General features: G+C 44.5%; 1 long non-coding RNA gene across 1 annotated transcript in view; it reads left to right on the top strand.

Annotated features, from left to right (window-relative positions):
• The window catches only part of LOC137452184 (uncharacterized), a 28672-nt gene extending 5216 nt beyond the window's left edge, over positions 1-23456 (top strand). The window contains exons 2-4 of the long non-coding RNA XR_010989998.1: positions 13676-13931; positions 20629-20734; positions 23409-23456. This is a non-coding gene — a long non-coding RNA (uncharacterized lncRNA). The remainder of the gene's footprint in view (positions 1-13675; positions 13932-20628; positions 20735-23408) is intronic.
• The last annotated feature ends 1827 nt before the right edge of the window (positions 23457-25283 follow it).

Here is a 25283-nt window from a genome sequence, read left to right as displayed (position 1 = left end):
AGCGAGACGAATGGCGCAGGGAGGTACATTCTGTTTGCTGTGTTCCTCAGCTGATGTGCTTACAGAAGGGATTTTCTTCAAAGCTCTTCTCACAGCCATAGCCATAAGCATGAATGCTCAGTGCAGAGTTGTTTGGTGTGATCTGAGGAAGGAGTTTGCATTGTGGAGTGGAATGTACCAAACCATTCCCCCAGGTTTCTGTACTTAAAGAAAACAAAGCAGAGCAGCTCCCTCTGCAGCTGTCCCCACAGTTGGGTCGTAACAGTGATTAAAAAACACCCTGAGCATGCCTAATTTCATCCATCCTTGCTTTTAGCTGCCTTACTCTAAAAACCAATATTGCCTTGAAGTACTCTTATTTTCTGCTTCACACCTCACAGAGTAAATACAGGGGGGAGAAAAGGGAGAAGATCTGCTCCAGTTCCTAAATAAGGGCCTCTGGATTTGTATTATGACAGCTAAGATCCTAATGCAAGGAGAGATCATACAGAGGCATAAATAGATCTGTCACTCTAACCTAAGGTGAAGATGTTCTGTGCTGGTACAACGATGCAATTCAGTGATTAAAATGATTATAGAACAGGTGGCATTCAGCAGCACATAAAATCCTGCGCAGCAATCGCTCAGGAAAGGGAATCAATTAAACCACTTAGGGAAGGTGTAAGACAGAATATTAAAGCTTGAAAGGTGTGTTATAGAGGCTGCATCGCTCTCTTAGGTTTCTTGGGCTTGGTTTATTGGCTTGCTTTTGGTAACAATAGTTAAGAAAGAGGAATTGAAAGAGGAATTTAAGAAGATTCAGGGTGAGCTCTGGGGTTCTACAGAGAACCAAAGCAAAGCTAAATCCACAACACATTCATAGCTTCAGAAAACATACATGCAGCTGCTCCTGCTTCATGTAGACTGGCTCTTTTCCCCACAACCACGGAATGGTGGGGGTTAGAAAGGACCTCTGGAGATCACCCAGTCCAACCCCCCCTGCTATAGCAGTTTCACCTAGAGCAGGTTGCCCCAGCATAGCATCCAGGTGGGGGTTGAATAACTCCAGAGATGGCAACTCCACCACCTCACTGGGCAGCCTGGTCCAGTGCTCCACTACCTTCAAAGTAAAGGAGTTCCTCCTCATGTTTAGATGGAGCTTGCTATGTTCATTTAGTGCCTGTTACCTCTTGTCCTGTCACTGGCACCACTGGATCAGGACTGGCCCTCAGTGTCCTCACAGCTCTCTTTGTGTGCCCGCAGCCGTGCCCAGTGCTGCTGGGGAACTGATTCTTCACACCCCTATGCTGGCAACCCAGGGCCAAGGAGGGGGTCAGCTTCACACCACAGCAGCCCTCCCATGCCCTTCAATTCTTTGCTAATGCTTTCTGACACCATCCAGGCTCGCAGGGTAGCTTGAAAGGCAAATAAATAAGTAAGGATAAATTGCTGTGTTAAAGCACATCCTTAAGAATCAAGAAACAGAAGAGATGGTTGATCCCTGAAGTTGTGGCTGGCTTTTGTTTGGCTGGTGTTGGTTTTCTTTTTCTTTTTATTATTCCTCCCTTTAAATGGCAGAAATTAGCATAGCAAATTCTGTTCTGCTTGGGAACTATTCTTCAATTTAATAAATATTCTGGGAATAGTTTTATACATTTTGCAAGCTTGAAGTCCCCTGGTTATAAATCACTGCTGTTCCATATGGCACAGGCACGTTTTAAATTGGGTACCCACTGGAAAAATCTGTATATTGTTTTTCTGAATGCTTTTCCCTTGCTCCCTGAATTTATAAATCATATTGTCACCTTTCTAAGTTGTTTGTTTCCCTCTATTTTTTTGGGTCTGTCTTCAGGGAGGGGAGGGGGGGGAAAAAAAAAAAAACCAATAGATATCCTCCTGTCTTTTCTTGTAACTGTAGTATGTAAGGGATGGAAGGCTTGCAGGGTGTTAAGGATTCAGCTCGTGTTTCAGATCACCTGGATGGCTGTTGAATGCCTTTCCTTAAAACAAGTGCAAAGAGCATTTGATAGCCTGCCTAAAAATAGGGCTGTTTAATGGAATGTGTGAAATGCTGAACCTGCAGCGAAGGGTGTGGAGGCAGCTGGGGCTGTGCTGGCCTGGAGGCAACCACAGAGGATGCTATCAATAGTAACCCGGCTGATTTGGCCTGATCCCAGATGATTAGGCACTTATGGCTGTCACAACCCCTACCAGGTGAAAGCTTTCCCTCAGCAAATGACCTTCAGCATGCCCTGCAGTAGAAACCTTTCAATGCAGCTTCTGAGGGAAGGAGAAGTTTTCATGGATCATTATTTTAATTTAACAGCTCTACACTTAATAAAATGCTCAGGCTGCAGATTGATGCTTGGCAAAATGATCATTTTTTCTGTCCCTCCAAGAGGATGCACAGGTTGGCAAGCTTGGTGCATGTTCCACTGTGGTACCACGCAGCTGTGATTGCATTAGTGGAACAGAGCATGCTGGTGTAGCTCACGCCTGCTCCCTCCAGCTTCCCCTGCTGCACCAGAACCCTCTGTCTTCTCAGTGCATCCAACCTAAACCTCCCCTGATGCAGCCTGAGGCCATTTCTTTTGGTTTTAGCACTAGTTACTTGAGATGCACAAACTGTTTGTGGCCCAGTATTTGCCGTTGCAACACAGAGCTTTGCATTGCTTAAACTGCTGTAGGTGATCCTGCTCTGGCAGGGGATCTGGACTCGATGATCATCAGAGGTCCCTTCCAGCCCCTCCAGTCTGTGGTTCTGGGAAATGGCACAGGAATGCTATGGCACCCTCAGTTCTAGCTTGTGTCTCTAATGGTAGTTTAAAGAGTGAAGACTCTCTGACTGTTAGCCTTCCCTGAAATGTGCTCAAGTATGCTACACACTTCTTCAGTCTGGCCCCAGATGCTTGAAATTAGCCAGCACTGGTTTACAAACATCAAGAGCAACCACAGCTACGGTGCACTCTTGTGCTTGTGTGATGTTGCCTTCCTTCTGAATCAGAGAACAAGTTCTTCTTTCCATTAAACAGTTTCTCTTGTGGATAGAAAATGAGTCTCTTGCAGAACTCCATCACAGCTGTGAGTCTATCTGCAGCTGGATATGAGTCTGTTCTGCCAGATAAATGGTGAGGCCTGAATAACACTTTTGTGTTCAGAAACTCTTCTGGGTGGAATATGGAAGAGATTTTGAATGAGAAAGGAAAGGATTTCAGGCCAGATGGTTAACCTGGTGGAGCTGTACTCTGACAGAAGGAATGAGTAGTATTGTGTAGTTTAGCAGGGAGAAAAGGAAGCCTCTCTGCTAAGCTAATGGAGATCTGTGATTGTGCTGGACTCTAGGGTAATGTGACAGTTCCTAATAATATGTAATGGGACATTGCTAACATGGTATGGTAAAGCTTTCATGCTGCTTTACTGTCTCAGCATTTCCTGAGTGGAAATGACCAAGATCCACATACTTGCAAGCAGTTCCTTGTCAGCTGAAGGCTGTGTTTTTATCTGCATGTGTGTGATGTAGATTTGGTTGGATTCATCAGGTTTGGGTAGTTTTCATACCATATGTGACATCCTGGAGAGGGGTTGCTTGTGAAGGTGTAGAGCTAGAAAGGGTTGGAAGGAAACTGAGGTTACCAGCTCCTGCTAGTGTGTCTAACTTGTCAGCAAATGCAGCCACTTGTAGTGCTGGAATGAGGATCAGCAACTTGTTGAAGAAGAGACTCAGTATAAAAGCTGGTTTAGGATGGTAGATAAGAAACCTGAGGAGAAAGTTCTTCACAGAAAGAGTTGTTGGCCATTGGAATGGACTGCTCACGGAGGTGGTGGAGTCACCATCCCTGGAGGTGTTCAAACAGAATTGGATGTGGCACTTGAAGCCATGGTTTAGTTAGTGATGAGGTGTTGGGTGACAGGTTGGACTTGATGATCTCTGAGGTCTTTTCCAACCTTATTGATTCTATTACAGGGCTAAGAAAGCCTCAGCATTTAGGACATGGCAACAGACAAAGCCAGCACCAGAGCAGTGGTAGAGTCACCATCCCTGGAAGTGTTTAAGCAGCCTGTGGACCTGGTGCTCAGGGACATGGTTTAGTGTTGACCCTTCAGTCCTGAGTCAAGAGCTGGGCTGGATTGAGATCTCTTCCAATCAGATATATTCTGTGATTGTGTGCTCTCACTCCTGCTGAGATCCACATTTCCATCCCTGTGAGCCTCCAAGCAAGGCTGATACACTTGCTGATAGGACACCTGCGGTTTTGGACAGACTGTGGCTCCTGGTCCTCACTGAGATTACTTTCTGACTTCTTTGATATCTAAGTTATGGTTCCTTGGGGAGCTGGAGATAATTGTGCGGTCAAAATGACTCTGATCTTGGATAAGCTGTTAATTTATTGTCAGGAGTTGATTTATTAAACGTTTTAGCAGTTGTTTAATGAGCTGTCTGAAGTAGAGAGATGAATGTTACCATCAGCAAAATATTAATAAATCCTATGCACAGGAAGGATTTTACACCATAATGGAGCCTTTCCCTTCGGGGGAAGGGCTTCTGTTTTCTCAGGGATTCCTCTTGCTACACACTTCCCTTCAAACCCAAGACATAAGTACTACTTAAATCACAAATGGCAACAGAACATTGAGTTTTATGCATCTGCATGACAGGGCTTTCGCTGTGCTTCTGTACTGAGATTCTTGACACTAACAGGATCAAGTATCTCAGCAGCAGAGCTGTGTTTCTGCTGCCAAAATGCAGCTTTAGAACTCTTTAAATATGTAGGAAACCCTCAGCAGCCTTGCAGAGTCCTTGCCTCTGTTTGTTTATATCCAGACAGAGGAAGCAGAAGGGCTGCCAGGTACTGACAGATGTCAGACACAGGATTGACCACAGATTTGGAATGGATTGTTATCCCTCTCTTAGTTATCCCTCTCTTAGTTATCCCTCTCTTAGTTATCCCTCTCTTAGTTATCCCTCTCTTAGTTATCCCTCTCTTAGATATATATATCTATATCCATATCTATCTATCTATACACATATATATGAATAAGAGAGTAATATCTAAGTATTTTACCTTCTTTCTGGCAGTGGGCAGTACCACCTCTTTAAAAGAATGATGAGAGAAACCAAAAGGATGTGACAGGATATAGGATTTCACCTGCCAGGTGAAAAGGTTTTCCTGTTACCAGATTGATGTTTCAGCCTTTCATTTATATACAATCCCCTTGTTCCTTCTCTCTTGTAAATGAGCAAACAAAAACATATATAAATATAGAAAATAGCAAGAGAGATGAATTTATAGATTGGATTTAATATTTTTACTCTGATTTTGGCAAATGTTCTCCACAAAGAGAATTCTTCCAAGTGCCATCGTTCCTGACTGATACTGAAATATTCCTTTTGACATGACATGCTTTACTACATAATTATTGCATTATGAGAGATGAATTATTCAACAGCTTCACAGCACAGTTTTGATTCCAGAGAAAAATAGTGTCCATCAGTGTGGGCTGAGAATGTGCCTTTGAATATTCAGGTTAGGAAAATGTCCTGCTTTGACCAGACCTGTTGGCATTTTCAACTCTGTGGGTGGACCATTCTAGGCACTGCAGAACTGTGTTGGAGGTTGAGGGAAAGCAAGAGTTAATTGGTATAACCACAAAGAAAAGCTGTTGTAATACGGATGTGAATTGGTGTAGTAATTAAATAAGACTAGCACAGAGGGGGGTGTGCTTTGAAGTCTCTTCACTTTGTTCTCCTCTGACCTGTTTGCTCTCAGTGTAACTCAGATTTTCACAACTGGCTCCAGACAGCCACAGCTCTGCACAGAACATAAACATCATAGAATCAGAGAATGGGTTGGGGTGGAAGGGGCCTGAAAGATTCACTAGTTCCAACCCCCCTGCTATGGGCAGGGACAGCTTTCACTAGCCCAGGTTGTTCAACACCTCATCCAGCTCTGAACCATCACTTCCCTGGGCAACCTGTGCCTCCCCACTCTCACTGTTAAGAATTTTTTCCTAATCTCCAGTTCAAATCTGTCCTCCTCAAGCTGGCCATTGGAAAATGGCAAAGTGCTAAGGCCTGGCCTTGTCCCAAACATGACAACCTTCAGGAACACACTTGATGATCAGAGTGATGTAGCTGCTGCCCAGTGTCAGAACCAGGTCAGACATTTATTTCCAAAAGGGGAAGAAAATGACAAATGCCTAGAAAAGAATCCCCCACATTGCCCAGGAGCCAAACTACCCAGCAGGCTGTGGGTTCAAATCCCTCACTATTCCCCTGCATAGGAGTGAGGGATTGACTCCAGTCATTTATTTCTGCTTTCTTTTCCTGGGAAGTGTAGTTACATGTCTGGCCTATCGTTTTTGACCTCCCCTCACTCACTGCATCATTCCCTAGATGATGAGGACAGTGAGTTCAGGCTAAAAATAGAGCTGTTGCAAGTAGAAGTACAATATAATCCCTCCTGGATATTTCAGACAGTGATGTAAGCTGTTGACTGTTGTTTAATTGGAGAAAAAGCTGGGAAGCAAGAAAGTACTCAGCACAGATTTCATGTTTCTTGTGCTAAAATTATTCCTGAGCTGGACTGTAGGTTTGTGCTCCACACCAAGACCTGGAGTACACTGTGGAAACCTGGTTCTGTAATCTCCATCTAGCAGCTGCCACTCAGCCTTTCAAATCACACACATCTTTGATGTCAGGCTATCGTTCCATTAAGGTGCAGCTCACTGCTTCTTTCAGCTCAATCCCTTTTAATCTTGCAAATCAAATAAACCTCAGCAATGCAGATAATATGTCAAAAATGCCTTTACCTCATTGCCATGCCCAGCAGAAGCCTACTTTCTGAAATGACTTCTCAGCTAAGTTCAGAGATGTTCTACAAGCCATGAAACATCACTGAGAAGTGCTTAGTCCACATCAATACAAAGGAGAGGGGGGCAGGAGAAAAAAAAAGAAGAGATAGCCAACAGGTAACATCCTAACAGGGAGCTGCAGGGGTTTTGTGCAGGAGAATTTGGATGTGCATAAAACTCAAATCAGATTTCATGTGCATGCTGCTGTTGCTAAATACCACTCCTCTAGGGGAAAAAAATAGAATGTGAAATAAAGGCAGACTGTATGTCTGGGGAGGTATCAGTGGGCTGTGTAGTAACTGCCTAAGCCTTCTAGGAAAGTTTTGATGCTAGAAGTAAATGGCTGTTGCAGGTCTCTAAGCACTGTAGCCTGTTAGGAGTTTTATCCTTGGTGGTAAATATTTTTGTTGGCAGTTTGAAGGCATAAAACCAGCCATCACCTTGATATAACACCATATGCATATCAGAGGTGCCAGCAGTTTTCCTAATGTGCTTCTGTGGAGCAAGATTCAGACAGGAGGGACAGAACAGCCTCTAACTCATCCAGGGGTGGGTGAGCTTAGTGGGCCAGGATGCAGGTGAGCAGGTGGGGATTCTGCTGTGGAACTGTGCTGAAATGGAGCTCTGACTGTGTTTGCACTGTGAAATATTCATGGCATGTTTATGTGTGTAAAATGGCAGAGTGAATGCAGAGAGTAAAGGCATAAATGTCACAGGGAAGGTGGCAGCCAGAAGGGATTCTTGGTGTTAGGGAGGTTGTGGGGTTTGTCCCTTTAGTGATGGAGGAAAGGTAGGTTTGTCAGGTGCAAGGCTCACAGCACCTGATGCAAACCTGTCCATGGAATAGAGATCTCACAGAGCCACAGGATGGTTGAGGTTGGAAGGGATCTCTGGAGGTTATTTAGTCCAACTCCCTGATGAAGCAGGGCTGGCCAGAGCCAGCTTTCCAGGGCTGTGTTCAGATGGCTTTTGAATGTCTCCAGTGGTGCAGATGCCATAAGCTCCCTGGGCAAGCTGTGCCAGTGCTTGGTCACCTTCACAGTAGTTGTTTTCTGATGTTCAGGTGGAAGTGCTGAACACAGAAGTGTTTTCTGGTGTTCAGATGGAAAATGCTGAGAGATGTGGTGGATTTTTCTCTCCCAAACTGTTGTTTTCTTTATGTAATCACTTTCCACACAACTCTTAGAGGTGTTCATCTTGTATGTGTTGATCTGGCTGTTAACTCCTTTTGGTTCAATCCAAATCACTGGCCAGTAAAAGCATGCTCTGATGGACCACCGGTGGCAAGCTTGCCCTGAGAGTAGCTCTGAGTTTCTTTCTGTACCTTTTGGAAGGTTGAGATTGTGGGCAGGAAATTCAAGGAGATGTGGTGGTTTTATTTCATTCTGTTATTGTTTAAAATCAGCTTGAGATGATAAACACACCCACAGCAACCAGTGATCCATCACCCAGTGGCATGTGCTGCAGTAAAATGCACTTCTGAGAGGGACACAGAAGAGCAGGAGCAGGAGTGAAGGGAGGCTTAGCTCAGTGGTAGTAAATCACTTGTAAGCTGTCCCTGTTGGTGTTGCAAATCTGGAAGTGCAGATAGAAACGTGCTGCCTGAAATATTTCCTTTAGGTTTGCCACACAGAAACTTCAGCCATGTTCTTTGTTGTGTCTGTGCTCTGGGGTCATGCAGGTCAATTAACATGTATGGGTACAGGAATAATAAATGAGTTGAGATGCAGTTGCTGTAGAAGCTGTGTTTTGGTTTCCTACCACATCTCTTTTGAGAAGGAAGGAAAAAGAAACAGTCAGGTCTTTCATTTTAGGTGGGTCTGCAGACAGGAAAATCAGAGTTCTAACCACTATCCAATCCCTGCTCCCTCCTGGTGTTGGGGTGGAACCTTCTGTGTTCTAGCCTGTACCTGTTGTTCCTTGTCCTATCACTGGGCACCACCACAAAGAGCCTGGCACCTTCATCCTGACACCCACCCCTCAGATATGTACAGACACTGATCAGATCCCCTCTCAGCTTTCTCTTCCCCAGGTCCCTCAGTCTTTCTTCATAGGAGAGATGTTAAAGTCCTTTCATCATCCCTGTAGCTCTCTGTTGGATTCTCTCCAGCAGATCCCTGTCCCTCTTGGATTTGGGAGCCCCAAAACTGGGCACAGTGTTCCAGGTGTGGTCTCACCAGGGCAGAATAGAAGGGAAGGAGAACTTCTTTAGCCCTGCTGGCCACACTTTTCTTAGTGTGCCCCAGGATGCCATTGGCCCTTTTGACCATCTTGGGATGAGAGCTGACTCTGCAAATTGAGCAGACTTTCCGTGAACAACTCAGTTTCTATGCATCTTGATGCTGCTGCTAAATGTTGGGATGCTGAGAAGCCAATCAGCTGGTTGTGCCTAACACTGATGGCATTACTCTCACATCTGTGGACAGAAGTGAGACCCTACTAATGAAAAGGGAGATGGATAAGTTTTGGAAGCAGAGTGTGGGATTGCTCTGAACACTCTGAGTACTACAGGCAATCATTCTTCCCCGAGCTTGTGTAGTATCTGGCACGGTGCTGAGCACTGGGGCTTCTCGGTGTGCTGCTGGAAAGTGAATAATTAATGACATGTCAGCTATGAAAAGCATTTGAAGAAAATGAGGTTTGGTGTGAGCAGGTGCCAATTGCTGTGACTTCCAAGCAAATCCATCCAATTATATCAAAGATGATCAATTATTTACTCTTCCAATTTTGCTTCAGTTGCATCAGTTAAGCTTTGAGTAGATTTCTCTTACTTTCAACTAGGATTGTTTTATGGGTGGTGGTGTTCTGTGTGTTAGTTTTCACTGATGCTGATACCCTTAGAGGGGAGTTTTGTTGAGGGGACTACTTGATGAAATTCATGTTGCAGTTTTGGGGGAAATAAACTCTCCTCTGTCTCGTGTACTTCAGAAATTTTACTTAGGAGACCTCCAGGCACAGTGGCTGAGTTGATAGAAAAGGATGCTGGTCATTCTAGTGCGTGCTGAGGACAAAGGAGAAGCCCAGAAGAGAGTTAGAGATACTGAAGGGATCATTTTATCCATACATTTATTTTGCTTTCTGCCTTCCCCACAAGTGTGCTTTCCTGATTCCTTTGTGCAATTGGCTGTGGGAGGATTGCCTGGCTCTGAGAACATGATGTTACCACATCCAGCTCATCTCTTTTTTTGATATAGATAGCTCTGGGGAGTGAACAGGACTATTTCAAGAGCTAGTGTTTCAGGGAGGTCACACAGAAGTTGCTTTCAGTTGAGATGCTGTAGCTCATAAGCAGCAGATTTCAAGGCCAGAAGGAGCTGTTGTGGACGTTGCAGTCTAGGCCACCCAGGACAGAAACTTCTCCCTGGGTTCTCTCTAAGTTGAAGGAGTTGTTTGAAGTACAGAACTTGTTTTAGTGTTCAAGATTTCCAATAATGGAGAAATCACTTCCCTGGGGAGATTGTTCCAGTGGTGAATGACTTCCATTGCTGAAACCAGGCATAACTCTCCTTGTGGTCCCTTCCAACCCTGACTGATACTATGAAACTGGGATTGGTACAAGACTTTTCTTTCACCAGCTGTGACCATTGCATCTGTGCTTTTCAGAGCATCTCTCTCCATCTTTAGAATCCTTTTTGGCCATACACACACAAGTGTAGGGAGTGGGCAATGGTCTGCTTTTTGTTTGTCCGTGCAGAGAAGGTCAGGTTTTACCTTTCAGCATCAGAGGCCAGTGGATATTGCTGCCAAAGGAAGCAGTTTGGCTCTTTCTGTCTCCTGTGGCTGGTTACACTTTAGTACAAGTGCCTGGACAGACAATCACAGAATTGATAGGGTTGGAAGGGACCTCAAGGATCATCTAATTCCAACCCCCCTGCCATGGGCAGGGACCCCTCACACTAGATCAGGTTGCCCAGAGCCACCTCCAGCCTGGCCTTAAAACTCCAGCTGGTCACCTGCCTCTGCCACCAGCTTCCAGCATCTCATTTTCCACAAAGATCTTCTTAGAGAGCTGTATAAAACCACATCATCTGAAGCATTTCAAAGGAGGCCTCCATCCCAGCAGGTGCTCTGACATCAAAGTGTCAGCCTGTCCTGGGAGAACAGTGAGAATTCATTCTTAATGTTCTCACCTGGGAGGTTTAATCTGTCAGTGCACATTTTGGCATTCATTTATTTTATTTTTATTTTTGCTCCTTGGCTGCCTTTCCCCTTTCAACTCAAAGGTCTGATGCTCAAAGTTGAAAAGAGAAAGGTGAGGGAAATGTCTTAACATAAGGCAATGTCTTGTACCACTTAGAAGCTTCCTAGGGAATTAAAAATGGGAAACTTTTTGTCCTTACTTTCATTAGAATCCTGTCTCAGTCCAGAGAGCGAAAGAGGCTTAGTTCTTTTGAACATTCCCACTTAGGAAATTAGAGGCACAAATGAGGCCAAAATATCCACAGCCCTTGAGGCTATTTATTAACAGAATAAAGTGGGCGGATCAGAAGGAGAGAGAAAGAGAAAATAGAGAGAGAAGAGGGAGATAGAAGAGGAAAGGAATTATATTACCACACCCCTCACCCCCTAAGACAGCTTGGATCTCTGAAGGAAGGCTGCTGCAGCTTTGGCGTGGAGGAGAGGTCATCCTTGTTGGCTGTGCTGTCCTCCGCTGGAGGAGGGGAGGGAGAGATCCCAAAGTCCAAGTCCAAGCCCTTCTCTGAGCAGCCTCTTCAGATCCATGAGTTGCAGCAGGTGGAACTTAGGACACAGAGAGAGGGTTCCTCCTGGTCTGCTGCCTCCAGGCTCCATGGTGATTCTCTGTCCTTTTCTCTCCTGGCATTTTCTTCAGAGCAGCATTGCCCAGGTCTTTCCCTTCTCCTGAGCCAGTATTGCTCAGCTCTTTTATGCAGTGTTTTAGGTGTGTGTCCAGGTGGTGAATCCTTTGCACCATCCTCCCTTTCCAGGGTAGCTGATGGGTAGAGATGATCTCATCTGTGCACATTCCAGAGTCCTTATGCAGCATCTCTGCCCAACACACATCAGCTACTGTCTGGGCAAGCAGCAAAGGTGATTTTATCTTTGTTGAATCACATCAAGAGAGACAAGATTTAGTCTCTCACAAATCCCTAGTGCAAAAAAATGGATACCTGTGTGGTCTGAATGTCCCTTCAGGTACTTTTTATTCTTCTTTTACAAATACCCACACAAGATATTTATTTCTTTAATGGCTCTGTGGAGCTCTCTGGTATAATTATTCACAAACAAAAAAGTGCTTAAGGAATAATGAGTATGCAAAGTCTTTCCTGGCTTCACAAGCTGGCAAAAGCCTGTGAAATAGAACAGGCAACACAAATGATGTTTTTTCAAAGGGGGAAATGGGAAAGCTGGTGCTTCCCAAAGCAAACAGCCACTCTGGGGGCATGGTTTTCATTAGGAAGCCTTCAATTTTGCCACCTATGATACTGTGCCTACGTCCAGAATTAGCATTTGATGTTGTATAAACACTTTTATTTATCGCTGAGGAGGGCTTTATCCAACATCTCTCATGCCTCAAGTGGATTTGTTTTAAATCCAAAATGTAATGATGGGTTGCTGTGTGCTGAAGCCTTTCTCCTGCCTGTCAGTTAAATGGCAAATTTACCCTAATGATAATAATTATCCAGTAAGGGCCTAAAAAAACCCCCATAAAGTTAAACTCTTACACATCCCTGAAATCAATTGAACTTGTTCCTTGTTTCACTGAAGTGGCTAATTGATTTTGCTGTGTGTTTTATAACTGATTTTTTTAGGCTTCCTTTGCAGCTTGGAAGCTTTTTGTTTCCAATGTGGAATTAAACAGACCCAGTACGTGGCGGGCTTGGAATCGTTCTCCTCAGGGTACAGCAAAACAAACTTTACCCCCAAACCTGATATTAGAGTGAGCTGTGTGACAAACCAGACTCCCTTCCTGTGTGGATGTGTCATGGAGAAGGCTCTTGCACATGTGTTGGGTGTATAGAGAAGACTCTCATGGATATGTTGGTCAGTGAATGTAATTCTGTCTCCCGAGCCCCCAAAGCCCCACTCCAAGGGTGCTGCATACAAGGTACTTGCCTACCTACATGAGGAGAGTCCTCATGTCTGTGTCCCCAGGATGATCAGGGGGCTAGAGAACCTCTCCTCTGAAGACAGGCTGAAAGAATTTGGGCTGTTCAGCCTGGGGAAGGCTCCAGGGAGACCACAGAGCTACATTTCAATATGTGAAGGGGACCTGCAGGAAGGCTGGGGAGGGACTGCGAAGAAGGGCCTGTGGGGATAGCACGAGGGGCAATGGTTTGAAAGTGGAGTTGGGGAGATTTAGGTTGGACATAAGGAGGAAGCTCTTCCCAATGAGAGGAACAGGTTGCAGACATTCAAGGTCAGCCTTGATGTGGCCCTGGGCAGCCTGCTGTGATTGGAGGTGTCCCTGCTGCCTGCAGGGGGCTTGGAGAAGATGACCTTTGAGGGAGGAGAGTGTTAGATACTGGTGAGGGGAATGGGCTGTTTGGAGTTTTGAACCAAACCCTATGGGGTAGAGACAGGATGGCTTTCCTGTGGCAGTATTGCCCCTATATGTTGACAGCAAATTCTTGGGTTGTTTGCCCTGTGATATTAATCTAATCATTTGGAAATAGAGATTCATATAGAACCACAGAGTGGTTTGGGCTGGATGGGACCCCCAAAGGTCATCTAGTCCAACCCCCCTGCAGTCAGCAGGGCCTCCATATCCTCCATATGAGTCTCACTGTTTTCCATGTGAAGCTCAGCTTTGTGTTTTCTGCCATAGGAGATTGGTCCTACAGTTTAATTTTGTTTTTTCTCCCCTCTTTTCTCTATCTTTCAGACTTAGCAGAAATTGTCATGCACAGGAACAACAACAACAACAGAAAGGGAACTTGCCATTGCAGGCTGAAACCCCCCTTTTTTCTTGCAAAAATCACTTGTATATGCATAATTTGCAAAAGGAGCTGAGAATGGGCACTGCCTGAAGTGTGAATCAAAATCCTCTTATTCTAATCAGCACAGTCACTGGAATTTTATTAAGCTTTGGTTGCTGTGTTTTCACATTTGGCTGCAAGAAAGGGGGAGAAAAGAAAAAGGTGAGCTTGTCACTTCTGTTTGCCTAGAGTGCCTTTATTTTTGCTTTGCTTTTTCCTCATGTCATTCTCCATCTCTGTTTTCTGAAACCTACCTCTTAAATTTCACTATAAGAGAAGCCATTTAGTGCCTACCACAGTTACAGGCTGAACAGCAGGAAAATGCTGAAGCTGAATCTCAAAGAGTCTGCAAGAGGAGGCCTTTTGAAATCTAAACCTCGACATTTATATTCTAGCCAGAGATTATGGGAGGGAAAAATTGCCTTGTAATAATCTGAAGTAAGAAGGAGAGGTGGGAGGCAGGGGCACAAGGGCAAACTTGGGTTTCTGTATTGAGCTAGGAAGAACTCATAAAAACCAGCCAGTTCATAGAATGGTTTGGGTTGGAAGGGTCCTCCAGAGCTCATCCAGTCCAACTCCCCTGCAGTCAACAGGGACATCCTCCCCTAGATCAGGTTGCTCAGAGCCTTGGCCAGCCTGACCTTGAATATCTCCAGGGATGGGGCCTCAACTACCTCCCTGGGCAACCTTTTGCAGTGTTCCACCACCCAGATAGTGCAGAACCTATTCCTAGCATCCAATCTAAATCTGCTCTTCTCTCATTTCAAACCATTGCCCCTCAACCTCTCACTGCAGGCCTTTGCAAACAGTCTTTCTCCATCCTTCTTGTAGCCCCCTGCAGGTCCTGGCAGGCTGCTGTTAGATCTCTGCAGAGCCTCCTCTTCTCCAGGCTGAACAATATACCTAAGCACTAACACTAGTTAAACCACTGATGGTTTTCCTGCCCTCCAGAATGTCAAAGGTGTGTTTTGAATACCTTTGAATTCAGAGGTGTGTATTGAATGTGCTGCCCAGGGGGCACTGGAAGTGTTTAAGAAGAGCTTGGATGAGTCACTTGGTGCCTTGCTTTGGTTGATGAGATGGTGTTGGGTGATAGGTTGGACTTGATGATCTCAAAGGTCTTTCCCAACCTGGTTAATTCTGTATTCTTAAAATCTTGGCTCTTGCAGGGTTTGTTTCGAGGCTGCAATTAGTTCTGTAATAACTTCCTGCTTTTATTCAGTGCTTTTTCACTTTAAACAGAAACTGTGGCAGTAAGTCAGCTGTTTTATTGCTAGTGAGATAGGATATGGCTTCAGTAATTATGATTTTTTTTTTTTTTGATGGGTGGAATTAGCAAGAAGAGAGTTTAAAATTAAATGAGATGAGAAATAATAAAACATTTATCAAGAGGAAACAACTGCATGCAATTATTCTTTCTAGGATTCTGGAAAACTGTAATTAAAGTGGGGGGGGAAGGAAGAAAAATAAGCTGTATTGATTTATCCCAGTGACTGATGTTATCCAGAGCTTCTGGCAGGATAATTTAACATAGGATGAGCAAAAATGTGAAAATAAAGGCCAAATATTTCTGGGTTTCTACAGACAGGTAGCTAGTGTGCACATGTTGATAGGTGGTTGGGTATATGTTAGGCTAGTCAATAATATTCCTGTTAGAAAGATGTAGTTTTAAATGCATTTATTGAAGGCATCAACCTCTGCCAAGCCACTGAAGCCTCGTGTTCCTGATGGATCTTGGGCTGCTGTTCCAGACCTGGTTGTTCCTTGGTCCCTTTTCCAAGTCAGTCCTTTGCAAGCAAGGTAAAAATCAGGTAAAGAGCAAAAAGCACAACTCACCCACTCCTCTCAGTGCTCCTGTGAGCCCTGCCTGTGTTTCCTGGCACAAATAGTTTTCTCTTTTTAATTATAAAGCATTAAGATCAGAAGTCAGATTCGGGCAGGGTAGAGTCTCAGTGTGCAGCAAACGTTCTCCTCTTGTCTCCTTAGATCAAAATCCATTTTTGCCTCCTGCCTGATGCTGTTGCAAGGCTCTTCATCATTGTCCCTGGGTAGAACAACCTGTCAGTCAGCTGGAAGTGCCCACTGCATTGATAATAGCATGCTGATTTATCATCCTTGTAATGTGAGCAGTCACCTTCTAAAAGCAACCTGGACAGAGCTCTTCATGTGGAAGTACATGCAGTAGTATTTGTTTTGAACCTATCATAGAGTCATAGTATGCATTGGATTGGAAGGGAACAGAAAGAGATTGGCCATTGGAATGTGCTGGCCAGGGAGGTGGTGGAGTCACCATCCCTGGAGGTGTTTAGGAAGAGCATGGATGAGGCACTTGGTGCCATGGGTTAGTTGATTAGATGGTGCTGGGTGGTAGGTTGGACTTGATGATCTCAAAGGTCTTTTCCAACCTGGTTAATTCTGTCTTTAAAGGTCATCTAGTCAAACCCCTCTGCAGTGAACAGGGACATCCCAAGCCAGATCAGAGCCCCATCGAGCCTGACCTTGAATATTTGTGGAGCTGAGACTTCCACCGCCTCAGTGGGCAGCCTGTTCCAGCGTTCCACCACCCCTGTGGTAAAGAATTTCTTCCAAAAATGGATTGCTGAAGTGCCACAGGGCAGTGCTTGCATGAGTCAGGCATTGGTTCACATGGTTCTGATGGGCCTTTAAAAGTCAAGTTAATATCACTGGGATGAACAGCAGTCTTAAAAAGTGTGGCTCTACAGCTGCAGCAGCTTGTCTCTCTTAGTGGAGCTTCAGACTTGATTCATAGTGCAGTTGATTCAACAGAGACTCAAATGAAGCTTCCATTTGCAGCAGAAATCTGCCTAGCCACTGCTAGGCAAGCATTAGTGGTGGGAATCACATAGCTCATACCCAGAAGCTCTCTGAACCCATCTCTGCAAAATCATCTGGCTGTTTGTTGGGAATATCTCAGAAACTTCAGAAGATTTATTCAGTCATCAAATCCTCACCACATGCACATATTTTGTAGGAAGGTTTGTTTGGTGGCTAATCTCAGTCACACAGACTTTGCCCTTCCCTTGTTGCCATTATAATTTATGTGTGCTCATAATTGGACAACCTGAGCCTGTGCTCTGTCCTCCAAGGAAGTTTAATACCTTCTGCTCTGTACACTCGTAACGTTTATCACTTGAACAAGAGGTGAATATGGCCCTCTCCAATTACCCTTTGATGTCTGCAAGGACCCTTTTCATTAGAGAAGCCCTCTAAGATCCAACTGTCAGCCCAACACCACCTTGGCCATTCAACCATGACCCAAAGTACCACGTCTATGTGGTGTTTTTGTAACACCTCCAGGGGTGGTGACTCCACCACCTCCCTTGGCAGCCTGTTTCAATCCCTGACTACTCTTTCAGTGAAGAAATTCTTCCTAGCATCCAAACCTAAATGTCCCCTGGTGCAACTTGAAGCCCTTTCCTCCCATCCTCTCAAGAGAGAGAATAAACCAAGCCCCACCTCACTATGCCTTCCTTTCAGGGAGTTGTAGAGAGCCATGAGGTCTGACCAACTTGAAGACAAGAGGCTAGGTTTGGTGTACCTGAACCAGTATGGCCAAAATCTCAGGTAGGCTTTTTCCCTCTGAATTTGTTACCTAAGAGCTTCTTGTATGTATTCAAAGGAGAAAGAGGAATGTAGCTCTGTGATAAATAGCTTGGGAAATAACAGGAGGCTTCTGGAGCATCCACATCTTTATGTAACACCAGAGTGAGTAAATGTTTTTCTCTGTGGAAGACTGGATGTAAATCCACTGGGCATTGCTGAGCCTGGGGCAGCTGTCAAAAAAAGTGGATAAAGCAGGACTCCTGGCAATGCTGGAGTGGCCAAGTAGCCTACCTAGAGCAAAGTGCATTTTTCAAAGCATTGCTAAGTCATCTTCCATGTGTGACACAGGCAACACATGGTCTTGCAGCCAACTATCTGGAGACCAGCTGGGAGGAATCTGGCCCACTCTGGGATGCAGGATGCTTCTCCCACATTAAGCCAGACAACCCACTTGTCCAAGCTGGAATCCACTGCTCTGGACTCAGTTTGCTCTAGCCCAGAGCTGCAGGATGTGTGTGCTTGGAAGGGGTGTGACTGGTGAGGTGTGCTGCACAGGTCTTGTCCAGAATGGCTTTGTGAAAGGAAAAGGTAATCATAGAAGAGAATCACAGAACTGCTGAGGCTGGAAAAGGCCTTTAAGACTGAGACCAGCACAAACCATCAGCACCACTGCAGGACTGACATGGTGTCCTTGTATGACAAACACTAGGTTCACTTTGGGGCTCTTACTACATAAAACATATTGAGGTGATGGAGCATGTCCAAAGAAGGGCAAGAAGATGGTGAAGGGATCTAGAGCACAATCCATGGGAGTGGCTGAGTGAACAGGGGTTTCCTCCTGCAGAGGAGGCTGAGGGGAGACCACCTTGCCTCAATGCCTGCCTGAAAAGGGGCTGTGGCAGAGTGAGTGCTGATCTCGTCCAGAGTGATAGGACAAGGGGAAATGGCCTTGAGTTGTACCAGGAGAGGTTTAGGTTGGGTATTAGGATGTTGAAACCCTCAGCTGGCAGAGAAGAATAGCTTAGGGAGGATGATTTTTGGATTGCCCATGTCTTTGATTCGATAGAATTGTTGTCTGTATCAAATACAGGACAATAAATTGTGAAGTCTTTATGAAAGCACTAGATGTTAAGCATGCAGAAGTTGACTTATACTTTTTGAGAGACTTGAATGGAGTAGGAAAATTTGACCCTATCTTCAGCTGCAAATGCTCCTGGAGCATTGTTTATCCTTCACAAAACTGGGAACCAGCTAGAGGTCTGTTTGAAATTTACCCAAGTATATTCCCCTCTATTAATTTTCTTGCTTGATGTCTGCAAAACAAAAATGTCATCAGTCTTTGTGCCAGAGGAATAAGGAGATATTGCAGTCTTTCATCATTCTCCACCTAAAATAGGAGCCCAGTTGTGCCAAGTTGGTGAGAGCCTTGGGGAGTGAAGAGCGATAGACATTTGGAGTTGATGATTTATGCCCCTTTATGCTGTTCCTTGCTTTTGGCTGATTCCTGCACCTAAGTGAGGTGAAGTGAATAGGAACTAAAGAAGCCAGTTACCAGCTCATGAAAGGAGAAAAGCTGCCTTCTTCTCTCAGCTGTCTGCAGCTGGAGCCAGACACATGGCATCGATATCTGCAAAGATTCCCTGGATTCTAAGGGGTCTCCTCTCCTGAATTCAACAGTCTGTGCTGCTTGTGGTTGTCTGGAAGAACTCAAGTGCAGGGAGACTTTGCCTTTGGATATTTTGGTATTTTTGCACTGTGCTTACTAACACGGATGACTTAGGGGCTAGAGTGAAGCTAAAGTGATTCCTGGGCTACCAAGAATCAATAGATCACCAGCAGACCTAAATTTCTCATCCCTAATGGTCTTTTAAACCAGCTCCTGGTTTTAATCAACTCAATCTGATTAAAATATTTCTCAAGTTTTATTTACTTGGTACTTTAATTGCTGGCTTAATCTATCCATTTACTGCTAGCCTGAATGTGTGGCCATTGCCCTCTTATTTTTGGGGTCTTGTCTTGTAGCTTGGTGTGGGCTGTTGTAGAAGGCAGTTTAAACTAGAAGGCTGGATGTGAGTCACTGAACTACCTAAGTACATGGATCTGCTGGTAGTGAATGGTTAGATCACAGGCACAGTGTCATCCCCAGCTGCTGCAGCATCATTCATCACTTTAACCCTTACTTAGCTGAGTAAATTGGAGTTCAAGCTTAATCCGTGGCACAAGGGAGAATGTCGCCAAGTTATCTGTCTTAAGAAGCTGGGAAATCTTTGCTTCTCCCTTTATATTAAAAAGAAAAGAAAAGGAAGAATTAATTAACTCCTGAGAATGAAAGAATTGCTGCCCAGGGAAAGGAAGGCACTGGCCCATGTTTCTTTGCAGCTCTCCATATGCCTGGGGTCTCTTTCTGTCTTTGGTTGTATAGAGGAAGCCAGAAATAAATTGCATTAGTAAGGCTCTGTGGGCCTGAAACCGAGAAGAGATCAGGCTCACGTTCTTTTTATTTTATTTTCTTTTTTAAGCTGTGCTTTCTCCTTCTAGCTTAAGCCCAGCAGGTATTCACTTTATCTGCACATCATGTGAGTCATTAACCACAGCTATCGTTGGATAAGCAATGGTCAGTGTCTTTACACAATCAAGTGTGACATCCATCCACAGAAGTAATTGATTCTGCCATTATTGATTTTACATAGTATCATGTTGTTTCCCTTCAAGAGCACTCCTAAAATCACAGTGGCACATCTCAGAAATAATATATCCACTTAGCACCCTTGCTGCTGACTCTGCCAACGTCTGATTAAAGCGACTGCTGAGTTTGGCTTTCGGTAATGACTTCTGATTGCAGTAGCTTGCCACAAGCTCCACCAAAGGCACATGAAAGTGGCTGGCCAGCTTATCAGCTGCTGCACGGCTCTTGCTGATCTCAGTGTTGAAATCTCTGGGACAATGAGGGAAATTGAATTTTCTCCCATCCCATCTGATAAACAGGGGGAGAAGAAAAACCCAGCCTGGAAAACGCCGTAACTTCTATCCAACAGTCAAGTATGTCTGTTTGGTTTGGTATTAAACACAAATCCCTTCTGTGCACCACAAACCTTTCAAATTGCATTTGTGAACACTTAATTGCTTTCTTCTCCTTATTACAAGCAGCTGCACTTTGTATCCTTTCATTGTAGTGAATCATACCTCATGCCAAGGAGGCGACTGTGTGTGGGAGATAAAGCGCAGAGGCACAACCGTTCGGGTCACTCAATCTCTTGTGCACCAAACACTTCCTTTTCTGTTCCTCTATTTTTAGATACTTTTAATATGTTTGAAAGCAGGCAAGATATGGAAACAAAGAAAAAAAAGCAAACAAACCAACTCCAGGAGTGCAGTTGTGATGAATACAGCCAAAGAGTCTGGTAAGTCAAAATGTGATTCCAATGAAAATTGAGCCCTGCGTTTCCACAAGCTCCTTCTGCTCCTGGGGCCAGCAGGAGCTGCGCATTGCAACGTTTACAAGAAGTGCTGTGGGCTGATTTTAGCCTACAAATGATGACTCTTCCCTCCAGTTTATTTTCTGGCAGCATGGTTTACAAGAAATGAAATTATTTCTATATCTATCTATATTTTTTGGGGGGTGATTATTTTACTTACTGGCATAGCCCTGCCTTTCTCTGAACTGCTGAATGGTCTTTCAGTGAGGCATAAAAATAAGCTCAGGGCTAAAGAATGGAGCATACACTTCTGGGCAAAACCATTTTGTGTGCACAACAGTTGTAGCTCTGCCATTGGGGTGGAGAAATGTCCATCTTAAGTTCCTGGAGTACAACAAATAGTTGGCTTTTGGGTTTTTTTTCTTCTCCCTTTCAGACATTTGCCTTTTTGTTTGGGTCTTCTACATAAGCACTGGCAGCCAAGCTTCAGTGTGGGCTTGGCACTTCTGGTGTAGGGAAAGCCCTGTGCAGTACATCTCTCTCCTTAATCACTGCACTTATAAAAGGACCAAACAAATCAGGTCCTTAGAGACTTGAAATCATGTTTGGAGTTTGTTGCGTGGGGTGAATGCACTGCTACCCTGCCTCACCCAGTGAGGGAGGTAGAGTAAAAGGGAAAGGAAGCTTGGAATAATTTCCTGCTGTGTTCATTTAACTTTATGATGGTTCCTCTCAGGAGACCATAATGAAAAGATAAGAGACTAACGATCCATAAATTTAACAGAACCCAGACTGAACAATCTTGCAGTCTGACAAAATTAATTAACACTAAAACACATTTTCTTGAGATAGTCCTTTCAATGGTTTTGTGTGCATGTGAGAACTCAAACCCCAAGATAAGAACATCACTTAACTTTTTTTTTGGCATTCTTCTCTAGCCTGCAACTTTAACCTCCCAAATCTGACTCATTTCTGCTTTACCAACCCAAATTTGACGCTTCCCATTTGTGCTCTTGCTTTCTTTGTCCAAAGTACAGCTGTTAATGGTTTTGATCTGAAAGAAAGTAGATTTAGACTTGATGTTAGGAAGAAGTTCTTCCCCATGAGGGTGGTGAGAGACTGGCACAGGTTGCCCAGGGAGGTGGTGGAAGCCTCATCCCTGGAGGTTTTGAAGGCCAGGCTGGATGTGGCTGTGAGCAGCCTACTGTAGTGTGAGGTGACCCTGGCCATAGCAGGGGAGTTGGAACTGGCTGAGCCTTGAGGTCCTTTCCAACCCTAACAATTCTATGATTCTAGGGAGAAATTCTTTACTGTGAGGGGAATGAGACACCAGAACAGGTTGCCCAGAGAAGTTGTGGCTTCCCTATCCCTGGAGGTGTTCAAGGCCAGGCTGGATGGGGCTTTCAGCAGCCTGGTCTAGCAGAAGGTGTCCCCCCCATGGCAGAGGGTTTGGAACTGGGTGATCCTTCCAACCCAAACCATTCTGTGCCTCTGTGATTCTGTGGTTCTACAAAACCAGTGCAACAATTAGGAGCAATAACACAACTCATGGTTGTAATGCAAGTCATCACACCTACATTAACTTAGCTACTTGTGATAAGAGGATGTTCCCAGGGGCTTGTGCTTTGGTTTGGGCATACACAGGCTGAGCTGAGCCTTGACTCATTCACAAGTGGCTTGCTCATACTTGTCTAGCTATATTCAGGCTCATTTTTGTGCCTGTGCATGCTGAAATCAGATTTCTGATGGAACTACAGAATCAATGTTGCTTTTTTTCACTCATGCTTCCTCCATAGCAGGAAAAAACAATACAACAGATTGCAAAAGTTGTATTCTATAGATGGCAGACACAGATTTCACACATAGGAATTGTGTAGCAATAGGATTAAGTGACTTACTCATGCTAACCTCAGGAATCAATAGGAGAGCTACACATATCTTGTACAGCCCTCTGAAGTTTCTTGTGTTTGGGGCTTTTTATTGTGTTGCTGGGTGTGGGGGTTTGTTGCTGGATTTGTTAGGGGTTGGGGGTTGTTAGGGGTTGGGTTTGGGTTGGGTTTTCTTCTCTACCTGCTGTGCTCCCTGAATTTGTGGTCTTGGCCTTGCTTCCCTACCTGCTTTTGCTCAGTCTCTAAGAAGCAATTTCTTCCAGAAAGAAGCAATTCCCTTTTGCTCTGTAAATTCACACTAGCTTACCAATATTTTGCTTGTTCTCCCATCACTCTTGGAATGTGACAGCACTCCATAGATATGCTGGAAGCAGTGCTCTCCATAATCATCCCCTCTTCAGTAGAAGCCATTAAGTCTGCATTGTCAGATTTTTACCTTGATTGCAAATAAGCACACTTGCCATGCTGCTGGTATAAAATAAATGCCATGTATTTTTATTTGCAGCTCTAGCCAAAGTGGTTGATATTAAGGAACCATTAAGGAAACCTGAATCCCAGATCATTATTCATTCAACAGTCAAAAAAAAGCATCTGTGCATTAGATGCTATTAGCACATGCATAATGCCAGATATAATGATCCCATTAAATCAGACTTGATTAATAGTTTATAAAGACTGAATTTATGTTATTTTTGGAAATGAAGTTTAATATTCTCTCTCTTTCTCTCTCTTTTTTGGTGTGTATTACTTTTGGGGAAATGCTGCTTCAGTGAAGAACAGCCCCAAGGCCTTTCCTTGGCATGTGGGATGCCTTCTCTTGGCTCTGATCTGCCTCCACCTAGACCAGGGAGGTAGAAGTCATGACACAGGTAAGACTGGATTTCCCCCAGTTGTCATGGACAGAAATATGCTTCCATCACCTTGCCCCACATTTCCTGTTCTGGGTCCTTAAAAGTTCCCCAAGGGTTCAGCAAAAGCTTCTACTTTCTCTGTGTTTGTTTGAACTCTCTGGAGTGTGTCCAGAGAAGGGCCACAAGGGTGATCAGAGGGCTGGAGCTCCTCTGCTATGGGGACAGGCTGAAAGAGTTGGGGTTGTTCAGTTAGGAGAAGAAAAGGCTCTGAGGAGACTTTCTTGTGGCCTTCCAATATCTGAAGGGGGCTACAAGAAAGCTGGGGAGGGACTTTAGAGGGTGTCAGGGAGTGATAGGACTGGAGGGAATGGAGCAAAAATAGAAATGGGTAGATTCAGAGTGGATGATAGGAAGTTCTTCCCCATGAGGGTGGTGAGAGACTGGCACAGGTTGCCCAGGGAGGTGGTGGAAGCCTCATCCCTGGAGGTTTTTGAGGCCAGGCTGGATGTGGCTGTGAGCAACCTGCTGTAGTGTGAGGTGTCCCTGCCCATGGCAGGGGAGTTAGAACTGGATGATCCTTGTGGTCCCTTCCAACCCTGACAGTTCTATGATTCTGTGAATTCTAGCTTCCTCTTCAAGTTTCCCAACAGACACCACACTTCTTGTATCACATCCTGCAAATATTTTTCCTTGTCTAGCTGTTGCCTACAGCTTGTAACTTGCCTGGAAGAAGTCGCTGCTAAGAAGTGATGCAAATTCAGGCAAAGATGCAGCTCATAGAGGGGATGGACACTCTGCTCAAGGGGAAAGATTGACTGTTTCAGCAGGCAACACGCCCCTGACTGTTTTAAGCACAAACCCCTTCAGGGGAACTCTTAGTTTTGCTCACTGAACCACAAAATTAAAGTGCCAGGAAAGGAATCCAGATATGCAACAATGCCAAAATACGTATCACAGCCTCCTGAAAGGCTTCAAAATGACTGTATTTACACAAAGGTATTACAGACAGAATAAATGAAAGTTTTATGGTCTAAGAAAAGAAACACAATTTTAGTTAACTAGCATTTTTTTGCTGCTCTAAAGCTTTTAATGGGAGCAGAGGGAATTTGCACTCAGTGAAGGAGATCAGTGAAACGATAATTTGTCTTTGAATGGAGTACTTTTATCCCATTAATTTCTGCCATTATGGTGGGAGATAAGATGTAAGCCAGTGACTAACTGAAAATTAAAGCTCCCCCCTTCCCCCTCCCCCCAAAAAAAGAGGCAAGGAAACAAAAGAATAGCTTATGGAGTATTATACAAAGCATATGCTAAAATTAATTTTTACTCAACCTTTTATTGTAGCCACTTTTAACCTCCAGTTCTTTATGCACTTAATCATGCCTGCTTCTGCTGTCTTTAAATACATTCATTTTACTCATTGGATCTCTTGTGAAGGATAGTTGATTAAAGTCCTTTCTCGAGGAGAAAAAGGATATTGTGGGGAGGGTAGGTGAGTGTACAGCATTGAAAGCCTTCTTCCTGATGTCCTGCAAAGGCAGGAACCATTTGAATGACTCATTAGGAAAATACTTCAGCTTGTGTCGCTTGCAGCATTGCCTGGCACTGTCTACTGAGTGCTACTCCCCTCCTTCAAAGAGGTGCAATCACTGTGTGGAGTTTTGAAAGGATCTCTCAGGGCAACATGAAGAAGGAAGCACCACGGACATGTGCTGTCAGGAAGACTCTCCAGAGTTCAAGGCATTTCATTCAACCCATTGCACGGATGCTGGGTCATGTAGAACTGCCATATGC

This window comes from Melanerpes formicivorus, unplaced genomic scaffold, assembly GCF_026170545.1.
Source record: "Melanerpes formicivorus ecotype bairdi unplaced genomic scaffold, bMelFor1.0.p_v2 SCAF_50, whole genome shotgun sequence".
Taxonomy (NCBI): Eukaryota; Metazoa; Chordata; class Aves; order Piciformes; family Picidae; genus Melanerpes; species Melanerpes formicivorus.
This window is presented reverse-complemented; position numbering and strand designations above follow the sequence as displayed.